Below are 13,045 nucleotides of genomic sequence, written 5' to 3'. Positions count from 1 at the left end.
ACAGGAGGGACTGAAGAGCCGGTATAATGTTTAATATTAATATTTGAAATACTAATATGTCAACAGAGCCAACTGTATTAATTGTCAAGCAAGCAAATGTTAGCAAGGCTGTTTTCACAAGTGCTGACGCTGCAGAAGTCCCTCCCAGCAATTGCTTCATGGATTTCTGTGGCATATCTTAAGGCTGGAGAGGTCACATCATACTGATTGATTGACAGTTGTTAATGATGACCGTGGGGACCTTGGAGTATATCATCCCACACCTTCCCCCAGGAAGACAACCATAAGCATTCCAAAGGTCAGTGACCTGACCTCAAAGCAACACTTCTTGGAAGCATGTGACTGGATCCTACCCACAGAACCACATGTCATGCTTTCTATGAAGGCTGTTACATTTTTTTATTCAGAGAGACTCCACTCAGGTGGAGAGCTTCCATGTAGGGGCCTTCCAGGCCGGCATGTTAAATAATTACATTGTTCTCTGTGCTTCAAAGACTTCAATTCATTACTGGTTTCTTCACTTAGGGAAAACCAATCAATGCTTACTAGTACAAATAACCTAGGTTGTGAATGTATTTGTTTTTGTTTTGTTTACAGCAGTGAATTTGTAATTAGGCACTAATACGAGTTAAAAACAACATTCTTGATCAAAAGCAATCATGTAGTTATGAATTATAAAAGCTATATAAAGCATTTAACATTTGTTCTCTGTGGTACTTTTTAAACCCATACGTTACATTGACTGGTCCATTTGTTACATTACACACCACTCTTCCACAACCCATTGCTTCATTGTGGTCTGAAACGATGAGTACAAGTGGTCTTTGTAACCAATCACATTTCATTATTTCCCAAGATATCCAAGTGTCACTGAACTCCAGGGAGCTCTCACACTGTATATAAGTCTGCTTTCCAACCAGGACTTGACACATTCAGGGAATCCAGAAGATGGGAAGTACACATGGGGTCTTCAATAATGAATAAGTTGTTATGTGATATGGTAATGTATTTTACTAAGGGAGCACTAGAAATGGAGATGTATATATACAGTGAAGAATATTTATATACAAACTATTTGTATTTTAAGTACATTATGTAGATTGCAGTGACTTGCTTTGTATTTGACTGAATTAAAATATCCTGAGAGTGAATAACCTCATGCAACACTTAACTTATAATGCAACCATCTTTGTGATATTTTCAATACTACCAGGATTTATATTTAAATATGAATTGTATTTAATTTAACCATCTTTCTCTCAACAGGAAATGTTTTTATTTACTTCTGACTGAACTTGCAGTTTTTATTTTCATCATCACCTCACTTCCAACCTGAGCAAGATGAATTCATCCTTCATTCAGATGGACTCAGTAGATTACTGCTTTGAAAATGTTAACAAATCCTGCATTAAACTGTCCAGATCTGTTGGAGAAAGAGCACTTTTGTATTTTGTGTTTGTGCTAACAATACTAATCACAGTTGGTGGCAATCTGGTTGTGATTATTTCCATCTCTCATTTCAAGCAGCTTCATTTACCAAATAATCTGTTGGTTCTTTCTCTAGCAATTGTTGATTTCCTCCTCGGCCTTTTTTGTCTCCCTTTCAACATGATCAGAATGGTTGACAATTGTTGGTATTTTGGATTATTCTTTTGCAAAGTTCATATAAGTTCTCAAATTTTGCTTTGCAATACTTCAGTCTTTCACTTGTGTTTTATTGCTATTGATCGCTACTATGCAGTGTGTGAGCCTCTTCGTTATACAAACAAAATCACAATCAGAGTAGCCTGCATTTTTATAACTCTTGCATGGGTATTGGGAGCATTATATATCTTTGGAGTGCTATACACACCTAATGACAAAAGTCTCCAGCAATCAGTTGTACGGTTAACATGTGAGGGTGCCTGTGCACTTCTTTATAATGAGATCTGGGACTATGTGGATATACTAACTTTTCTTGTTCCCTGTTTTCTCATGAGTGGGTTATATGCACGCATTTACACTGTTGCCAGAAACCAAGCAAGACTAATACAAATAATGGAAGACAGAAAATTTACACTTGAAGACAGTAAAAGAAGAGCACAGCGCAATAGAGAGCACAAAGCTGCTAAAACAATAGGAATAGTAATGGGTGTCTTTATATTTTGCAGCTTACCTTACTACATAATTACCATAATTTTATATTGCAAAGTTTGGATTCCACGCAAGGTGTCCTTTGCCTTTTTATGTTTAATTTACATTAATTCCACATTTAATCCTCTGATTTATGCTTTTTTCTATACATGGTTTCGAAAAGCACTCAAGCTCATTGTCACCTTAAACATTTTTCACCCTAATTCCTCTAGAACAAAACTGTACACAGAATAAAAAACATAGGTATGAAAATAAACTATATATACTACTGTAAAGTAACATATTAAAATAGATTGTGTTTGTTTTAAAACCTATTAAAACATGTTTTTCATGTAACCATTTGCTTGCAGTATGTCTGCGGTATATCTGTCTTTTCTTAATTGGGATTGACAATGAATCTATGTAATATGTTCAAACTAGTAAAGTTTTGTGTTTACAATGTACTTTGCAGAGTAAATCGATATTGACCACTAATGTAGTGTAAAAATTAAAGTCAGTGTTTTTTTTTGTTCATGACCTTCCCTTATATGGAAATGCAATTTATAAACGGATTGCAAGAATTCAATAGATAATCTATCAATAAATTGTGTATTTATCATTTTATTACAAAGAATAACAAGTTAGCACACAATGAGAGGAGTTAATCACATTTTTATCATCCACAATAATTATTAATAATCTTTTGAACTGGTTATATAAAAATATACTTGAAATATATAGTTTTCTTGAAATATACTCTTCCTTGAAAGGGCTGGTATTCAAAATACCAAGCTACAAGAATGAATCTGGAGTCATTCTCTATACAACAAGCAAGCAAGCAAGTCTTAGGGGTATTCCCGCAGCTAACCTCTATCAGCAAGAAACATCATTACTCAATATTCAATATGATACTTCCACTCCATCTTAAGTCAGATGTGGAACAAAACTATGAATAAGAAAGACATTTTCCAAGGTAAGGCAAAACTTTCCAAATTATTAAATTTCTTGTGTTGTATTATGTCATGAAAACTCAGATCTATATAAACACTTCTATATAAAAACTTCCCCACTTTCCAGCTTTTCAGTTATTTTGTAAACAATATGAATAATTCATTCTAAAATTATTTATGTTCAATCACATTTTAAAATGGAACATTCAACAAAAAGCTGAAATTTGAAATTTTTCTGTGCAATTATTATTGAAAGAGCAAATTTAGAGGACAGGAAAAACAGAAATAAATGTCACAGATGTAGTCGTCTACACCACCTAGTGCTGAATAAGAGGGCTAGGACCTCTCAAGTAGGCTTTACTGTACTTCTCTCCTTTTACCCCACTGACAGGTTTCTTGGATCACTGGTTCTTGCACACACAACACAGACACTGAGCTCCAGTTATAATCCAATATTTATTAATACACAAAAAAGGAAAAAATATCAATTGACGACAGTGGGACAGGGAGGATCTCCACAAAAATATACCATATAAAAATTGAAAATGGCCGGCCAAGGCTCATTGATGCACGTGGGGAGCGAAGGCTGGCCCGTGTGGTCCGATCCAACAGATGAGCTACTGTAGCTCAAATTGCTGAAAAAGTTAATGCTGGTTTTGATAGAAAGGTGTCAGAACACACAGTGCATCGCAGTTTGTTGCGTATTGGGCAGCGTAGGCGCAGACCAGTCAGGATGCCCATGCTGACCCCTGTCCACTGCCGAAAGTGCCTACAATGGGCACATGAGCATCAGAACTGGACAACGGAGCAAATGGAAGAAGGTGGCCTGGTCTGATCAATCGCGAGGTCAAGGTGTTGACTTGGCCTCCAAATTCCCCAGATCTCAATCCAATCGAGCATCCATGGGATGTGCTGGACAAACAAGTCCGATCCATGGAGGCCCCACCTCGCAACTTACAGGACTTAAAGGATCTGCTGCTAATGTCTTGGTACCAGATACCACAGCACAACTTCAGAGGTCTAGTGGAGTCCATGCCTCGACGGCTCAGGGCTGTTTTGGAAGCAAAAGGGGTACCTACACAATATTAGGCAGGTGGTCATAATGTTATGGCTGATCAGTGTATATATATATATGTGAGTGTGTTTGTGTTTGTCTCAGTGATATAATTTGTGTCTGACTGTCTTAATGCCGAGGCTGAGCACGGGGAATGTCTAAAGAGAATTCACCCAGATACTGACGTAAGATTTATTACCCAGACTTGCAGATTTTTATATTTTGAAGACTCATTTTCTTGAATGTTAATATTGCAATATTAATCATTGTGTTTTTTTTTTTTTATTTAATTTAGTTTTTATTTCTTTAATTTCTTTTACCCAGATATATATTTTTATAAATGCAAGTTTAGAAGGCCATGGTAACATCTGTGCTGATAAGCAGGGAGTCAGGTTGCTCCTGGAAGAAAATTGATAAATCAGTGGAGGCCTGCATTTATTTGGAAAAAAAATAAAGGGAGCTTGAGCAGAATAGAGACCAGGCCAGGAAGAGTAAACTGGAATATGTTTATGATGTAGAACAATTAATGCAAATTAAAACAAATGAGGAACTAAAGCTAGCTAGCTTAAAACATTTGTTAGAAAAAGGAAAAAGCAAAATACAATCTAGTCTAAGCCGAATGCCAGGGAGACAAATGAAAAAGATGTCTTCAGTATTAGTGAAAGTCCTCAAGATACTGTGGGAAATTAATAGATAATAATAAATAAGGGTAGATTGAGAAACTGCAGGTCAACAAAAATTAGTATGCTTGTAAGTTTAAAGTTTGCGCAAGGTAAATGTATTTTGTATGTATTTGTTTGTATTGCACGGTCCAGAATAAGATTAAGAGAGTCATAAATAAATAAGGGATTATAGCATTACTTTATACAGAATGCTATTAAATAAATAATAATAAGGTGCTGCCATTTTCAGCACACAAGTTTCTAAGGGTAATTGAAAGAGAATATGAAGGGAAATAAGGAATTTACTTGGTGTAAATTTCTGTATTTTTTATATAAATAATTGACTGAGACAGTAATAGTAAGATTAAAGTTATGAAACTGTCTGGCAGTATACAGTTTCAGAAAGTATCAAGCAGATAAGCAGGCGGGGGCAGAGACAGTGTCTGTGAGCTCAGCTCCCCTGCTCGCCGCCAGACAAGCAGCCTGAGAGGACTGAGAGAGAGAGAGAGAGAGAGAGAGAGAGAGAGAGTAATGGTTGCATTAATAATGATAATAACACTGATATTAATGCAGACGAATAAGGAAAATACTACATGAAAACCACATTAAAAAAAAACTATTGAAAATTATATTGGGAATCATTCCTAATGATACTATGAAAATAATTATAAATGTATGGTTATGAGAATTTGAATAAAAAAAAAATGCTAAATGATGGATTAATTACTGCAAATAATCTAATTATTAACTAGATTGTCTAAAGAATTTTAATTAGATCTCAGATATTTATAAATTAGATGTGAAAGAGGACAGAGATGAGCACTTTGCTTTGAAAAGTTTGACAACTTCACACGAAAACTGAGTATTTACCTTGATAAGTAAAATCTATTTAGTGAGTGCAGGACAAACGGTGCTGTGGGACAAAGGAGTACTATACCAAATTCATTTGAGCTTGTGATACATCATACTTAAGATTATAATATATTATTATAAGATTATTTAATTTGTCTCCCTGGCATTCGGCTTGGATTAGATTGTATTTTGCCTTTTTCTTTTTCTAACAAATGTTTTATTATTACAAGATTATTATAAGATTGTTCTTATACTGCAAGCCTTGCAAACTGTGCAGATGTCAACTACTGTATTACATGTTTTGAGAAGATTTTTTTTTCTATACTGCTTTCAACAAATCTGTCTTACAAGGGCCCCTCTTCTGTGCCCAAGTGGAGGTCATAAGGTGAACTCAGGAATGTCCTAGATAAGGTTAAATTGCAGACTGTTGGGAGCTGCAGGTTTCCAGGGACAGAATCCTACATGTTAGAGAAATAGCCCTATTGTGTACCTTCAAATGTTTTTCAATTTGAGAGAGATGCCTTTTATCAGGAGGATCTCTGATGTTGTATGACCCGCACATATTTCCCGATGTTGATGTTTCCGGGGATCAACAGTAGCCGTGTACACACTGGGTAAAATGGGAAATAGGGAAGAGTTGTCACATTGTGACAAAAGGAGCGAATGTGGGGGGAAAATATAGAAACCCTATCCTGCCTTTGTCCTTGGTGTGCTGTTACTCCTAACTTGGTTATCAGCAGTTCACATTCCTTTCTTGCAACGTATTATTTGCAAAGTACCTTCCAATGTAACTGGCAATGTACAGGTTAATGATTATTATTCAGAAGTATTTTTTATAATATTGATGAGATGGGAAGGCTTAGATTAGAATGCCAATGAAATCACTGCTAGTTATTAGAAATTACCATTCAGACAATGTTTATAATATGTTAAGGCCCCATGGGGGTATGTCCCAGAAGGGGTATAAAAGCTTTGTTCTGTCATGCTAGACTAAAATCTTTTGATTTCTGTGTTGTGCTGTTCCTCCAGTGCACGTAATAAATTCTGATTAGAACTCCCGACTCCAAAACTTTTTTCCACCATACTATGAATGGGACAGCTAGCTGTGATGAGTTTAACTGTCTGATGACCACAAGCATGTGTTTAGGAGGACCCAGATTACTAAACCTCTTGCCAGTGATGATGAGGAAAAAAAACAGGTTACTGAAATTGAGTTTGACGGACCTGACTAGCCAGACTTGAGAGAGCTCATAACCAATATAAATGAGGTTTTTGAGGTCTTGAGAAAATGTATGAAACTGGATTCTGTTAAAATGAGAACTATGGAATATATTTCCCCCTTGAAGGACAACGCCGCAGATGAAAATGTGCTGCGGGTTGGTGGGGTGTAGACGCCGATCGCCACACCCTCCTTTAAGAGAGCTGCGGTCTGTGTCAAAGTGAAAAGATTGTATAAAAAGTCCCCCCCCTTTCATGTTTTAAAACTTAATAGAATGTCTTCCCCAAAAGCTGAGGATGTTGCCAGTCTCTACAGAACTCTTATATCCCGGGATCTCCCCTGGTCCTATTCACCTGACTTTTTATACACGCTTGAATACTGTTACTGCAGCTACCCACAGAGTCCTCAAACCCCACCACGTCAGGACATTGAACAGCGAGCTGTTTTGGATTTCCAAGCTAGCCTCTGTGTCCCCCGGCTCAGGAGGTCCTGGATGTCGCTGCTATTGCTGCGCTGTCTACCGAGGCCTCGTCGCAGGAGGGGGACTGGCCTCTGGCTGTAGAAATACCCCACCACCTGCTGAGTGACCCAATGATTGTCAAACTGTCCAGGGGGTGTGATGAAGACAAGGTTTTAATGATTTGTTAAAAACACCCTGATGTACACTTCGTCAAAATGTTTAGAACACCCCAATTTGTCCAGTTTTTATTGAAATTAAAGCAGATCAAGTCCAGTGAATAACCTGAAACGGTACAAAGGTAAGCGGTAAACTGCCAGAGGTTAAAAAAAATAGTTTAGGTTACCAAAAACTGAAAAACAATGTACATTTCAGAGTTATACACTCACATAAAGGATTATTAGGAACACCATACTAATACTGTGTTTGACCCCCTTTCGCCTTCAGAACTGCCTTAATTCTACATGGCATTGATTCAACAAGGTGCTGAAAGCATTCTTTAGAAATGTTGGCCCATAGTGATAGGATATCGGTTTTGGGCACCCGGATGCGCCGACAGCCGATGCCGGACCCGAGTACACCCGAACGCTACAAGACCATCTCGAGACAGACCACCAATTTGCCAGCAAGCAATTAGAAGCTGCAGGGGTGCAACAGAAGCGGGGCCACACTTCAGCACCGGGGACCTGGTGTGGGTCTTCAGACCGAAGAGAGTGAAGGGGCGCTGCCCAAACCTGGACAGCAAGTGGGTGGGCCCCTGTCTGGTGCTGGAGCGGTTGGGAGAGGTGGTGGTGGTCACCTGATAGGGGGTTATATGGTGACGTGCTGCTCGAGTTGTTGAGTAAGAGTTAGCTGAACAGAAAATCAGACCTGTACACTGCAAAAAATCAATATGCAAAAATAAGAAAATAAAACATAAATTAAGAAAAAAAAAAACTTATCTGCCAATGGGGTGAGAACATTTTTCTTGATAAGACATCTTGAAACAAGACAAAAAAACTTGTGATAAAAAAGCTCTTAAAATCTTAAAACAAGAAAAAAACTAAATAAATGTAGATATTTTTACTAGAATCAAGCAGTACAAATGTTTAGAAACCAATGAAAAAATAGTAAAATCTAGCATTTTTTAATTTTTTAATTTGTGGTTAGTTGGTAAAAATGTCTTGATATGAGAATATACACTCACCTAAAGGATTATTAGGAACACCATACTAATACTGTGTTTGACCCCCTTTCGCCTTCAGAACTGCCTTAATTCTACGTGGCATTGATTCAACAAGGTGCTGAAAACATTCTTTAGAAATGTTGGCCCATATTGATAGGATAGCATTTTGCAGTTGATGGAGATTTGTGGGATGCACATCCAGGGCACGAAGCTCCCATTCCACCACATCCCAAAGATGCTCTATTGGGTTGAGATCTGGTGACTGTGGGGGCCAGTTTAGTACAGTGAACTCATTGTCATGTTCAGGAAACCAATTTGAAATGATTGGACCTTTGTGACATGGTGCATTATCCTGCTGGAAGTAGCCATCAGAGGATGGGTACATGGTGGTCATAAAGGGATGGACATGGTCAGAAACAATGCTCAGGTAGGCTGTGGCATTTAAACAATGCCCAATTGGCACTAAGGGGCCTAAAGTGTGCCAAGAAAACATCCCCCACACCATAACACCACCACCACCAGCCTGCACAGTGGTAACAAGGCATGATGGATCCATGTTCTCATTCTGTTTACACCAAATTCTGACTCTACCATCTGAATGTCTCAACAGAAATCGAGACTCATCAGACCAGGCAACATTTTTCCAGTCTTCAACTGTCCAATTTTGGTGAGCTTTTGCAAATTGTAGCCTCTTTTTCCTATTTGTAGTGGAGATGAGTGGTACCCAGTGGGGTCTTCTGCTGTTGTAGCCCATCTGCCTCACGGTTGTACGTGTTGTGGCTTCACAAATGCTTTGCTGCATACCTCGGATGTAACGAGTGGTTATTTCAGTCAAAGTTGCTCTTCTATCAGCTTGAATCAGTCAGCCCATTCTCCTCTGACCTCTAGCATCAACAAGGCATTTTCGCCCACAGGACTGCCGCATACTGGATGTTTTTCCCTTTTCACACCATTCTTTGTAAACCCTAGAAATGGTTGTGCGTGAAAATCCCAGTAACTGAGCAGATTGTGAAATACTTAGACCGGCCCGTCTGGCACCAACAACCATGCCACGCTCAAAATTGCTTAAATCACCTTTCTTTCCCATTCAGACATTCAGTTTGTAGTTCAGGAGATTGTCTTGACCAGGACCACACCCCTAAATGCATTGAAGCAACTGCCATGTGATTGGTTGGTTAGATAATTGCATTAATGAGAAATTGAACAGGTGTTCCTAATAATTCTTTAGGTGAGTGTATATACACATTTTAAGAGTGTCAGGCTTATTTTGAGGGAAAGGTTTGGTTTAAAATGTATTGATATGAGAATATACAGTATCCCTTTAAGTACTCAGTCCTGTGCTGTTGTCTTTATGTCTGTTTTTCAAATCCTTTTTTTGCTTCATCAAAATTTGTAATGTTGTCTCTTTTTAATGATCTCCTCCTGGCTCATTGATTTGGTTCATGGTATATAATTATTGAACAAGAAAGGTATCTTCCAAATGGAAAACTGAATAGGATTAAAATACTTCCTGAACCAAGGTTGCTGAAAAAGTGAATGGGCACTGTTGCTCTGTATATTGCATTATTTTAGGTTATTCGAATTTTAAAGTCTTGAAATATTTTTCATTTCCAGCAAGAGGAAAGTGTCATAAATGATGAGCCTGAAGCTGATGAACTGAGAAAGCATGCTTCTGCATTTGTACTGACTTCAGTAGTGAAACACTGCCTTTACCAGGTAAGACACTGAAGTTAATTATGTGAAATTACAGTAATAAACTATATTCTTACATTATTTTCCTTGTGCATGAATTTCTATTTCTAAATTATTGCTTTCTCTTCAGTGAGCTGTCAGTGACATCATTTCCGGGGTGCAGCAGTATCAAGCCTCACTGTTGGACTGCCTTCGGAACCAAATTACAGATGTTATTCGGAGACAATCAGGAGTCACAGGTCAACTGATGAGTGAAGTTCTGGACATTTTTATTAATTCTGAAGACCCTTTTGACACAGTTCCCACTACATATATGCAAGATTCAAATCTAAAAAAGTAGTTCATGGTAGTTGAAGCAGAAGAAATTGAAATTTCCCAGACTGCATCCTTGAGGAAAAGGGGAGCTTCACAAGCTCTAACAATAAGAACAAGATGCTTTTACTATATTCCTTTAGTCCGAAGTTTGGAACAACTACTTTCATATCCAATGGACTAAGCCAAAGCAAGGCTGGATTTATCAATGACATTATTGATAGGGATATTTTGTAGTCACATCCACTGTTCTCTGTGAAACCCAATGCTCTGAAGCTTATCCTGTATACTGATGAGATAGAACTGTGCAGTCCACTGGGGTCTCATGCCTGAAAAAACAAACTCCTAATGGTGTACTATACTTTTGGCAATATGAATCCTAAACAGAGGTCTAAGTTAGATGCCATCTGTCTACTCGCCATTGCAAAATCAAGTGACATCTCTCAGTGTGGTGTAGATGTAATTTTGCAGAGAATACAAGAAGATTTGAATTTGTTGTATAATGGAGTGAACATCAAAACTGCACATGGAGAGAGAACAATATATGGTGCAGTAGTTTCTCTCTGTGGTGATACCCTGGCTCTGCATGAGCTAACAGGCTTTAAAGAGGGAACTGGATTGGCATTCCGCAAATGCATTCACTGTGAGTGTAGTTTTGAGGATATGCAAGTTTACTTTGATGCAGAAAACTTTGTCAAACGGTCTTTAGATAGACATGTCAGACAGTGTAATGAAATTGAAAGGGCTGCCACAGACTTTCTAAAAAGAAGTATTTTGAAAACCACTTATGGAATTAATAGGAAAAGCAAACTGATTGATTTTCCAGCCTTTGATCTCATCAGGTACACATCTCAGGATATTATGCACGTGGTATTAGAAGGTGTGGCACCACTGGAAGTAAAAACTGTACTAATACATCTAGTGCTATCAGGGCAACTGGAATTGGACACATTTAACAGTGCTATTCTAGGATACCCATACTCAGCTGATGTCCGAGACAAACCTTGCCCTATTACTGTCACCACGTTTTCATCAAATGACAACAGACTAAAGCAATCAGTTGGGCAAATGCTCATCCTATTGAAGATCCTACCATTCATATTGGACAGCTGTGAAATCAATGAATACTTTCAAGTGATTGTTGATTTAATACGGATTGTTCAGATCTTATTTGCACCAGTTATTTCTTTGGCCACTATAGCAAAGCTTAAGTTGCTTATTAAGCAACATTTGAGCAATATGAAATGGTTATTTCCTGAGAACAATATAACACCAAAGCAACATTTATTGTTACATATTCCTGAACAGATTAAAGATTTAGGTCCAGTGCTCAGACACATGTGTATGAGATTTGAATCTAAACACTGTTTTTTCAAACAGTGGTCTTCCAAGTTAAATTTCAAGAATGTTTGCAAGTTCTTGGTTAAACACAATCAGATGTTTGAGAGTTGTCAAAATGTCGTGAGAAGCACACAATGTTTTCAAAAGACATTCTATTGGGTCCTGCATCTGAAGTGGAAAATATGAAGTATGTGCAGGATAAAATGATTTTTTGGGTGTAGAAAACGTGCATCATGTGGTATCTGTAAAATGGCTTGAGCTAAGTGGCAACAAGTACTTGTGCCAGAAGTCAGTGATTGTAATCAGGGTAAATGAAGGTGTTCCTGTATTTGGGCTCATAAAGGACATATACTTTGCAAATTCTTCATTGTATTGCTTTGAATGTCAGGTGTAAGAGAATTTCAGAATGCATTGGTTTTTCAGTCAATCTAAATAAATAGTTGAACTGAAAACTCATAGGTCAATTGGTTTCTCTTTTAAGATTCTTTTTAGAGGGAAGATGTGGTCAAGTCACAGATGTGCAATAATCATTTATTTTGACAAAAATAGGAAACTAATATCATTCAATTAATTAATGAAAATAATAAATATTAAGCTTCTACTGGATTACAGTAAGAAACAGATAATACCCATTTTCTTCTTTCTCCTCACAGTACAGCTTATAGGCCAGTCTGGTCAGGCAGGAAGCGATGTGTGTGTCTCTCTCTCTCTCCCTCCAGCCCTCTCTTGTTGTGTCTCATTGCAGGATGAAGAAGTTAAGAAAACTAAAATTCTCTTTGTTTTCCTTTTTATAAGGTTTCCTTACAACCAATAGCATTTTGCCACCACCATAACTTGGGTGCCTTATGCTAATGTAATTTAGAAGGGGGTCATTTCGAATTTGGCTAGGAGCCAATAAGAGGACAGGTCCCTTTTGGTCTTCTGGACATACAGATAAGGTTACCAGGGGCTACCAGGGCTACCAGATAAAAAGAAGGATGTCTGTTTCATCTACCGAACCAGATAGAACAGAATTTCCCATAGAAAAATACATTCTAACAAATAATAACTTACACAGGTTTATAATACAGTGGGTTTCAGTCATGAGTTTGCTTCAAGGTCCCAAACCTTGCTCAAGCCACTGAGATAGTAGCTTATACATCATATTATGCACTCAGTTTTAAGAACCGTACTTACATTCCTCTGAAGTATTATCTCGGAGATCTGTGTGAGATTTACAAGTGCACCAC

This window comes from Amia ocellicauda, chromosome 1 (assembly GCF_036373705.1).
Source record: "Amia ocellicauda isolate fAmiCal2 chromosome 1, fAmiCal2.hap1, whole genome shotgun sequence".
Taxonomy (NCBI): domain Eukaryota; kingdom Metazoa; phylum Chordata; class Actinopteri; order Amiiformes; family Amiidae; genus Amia; species Amia ocellicauda.
This window is presented reverse-complemented; position numbering follows the sequence as displayed.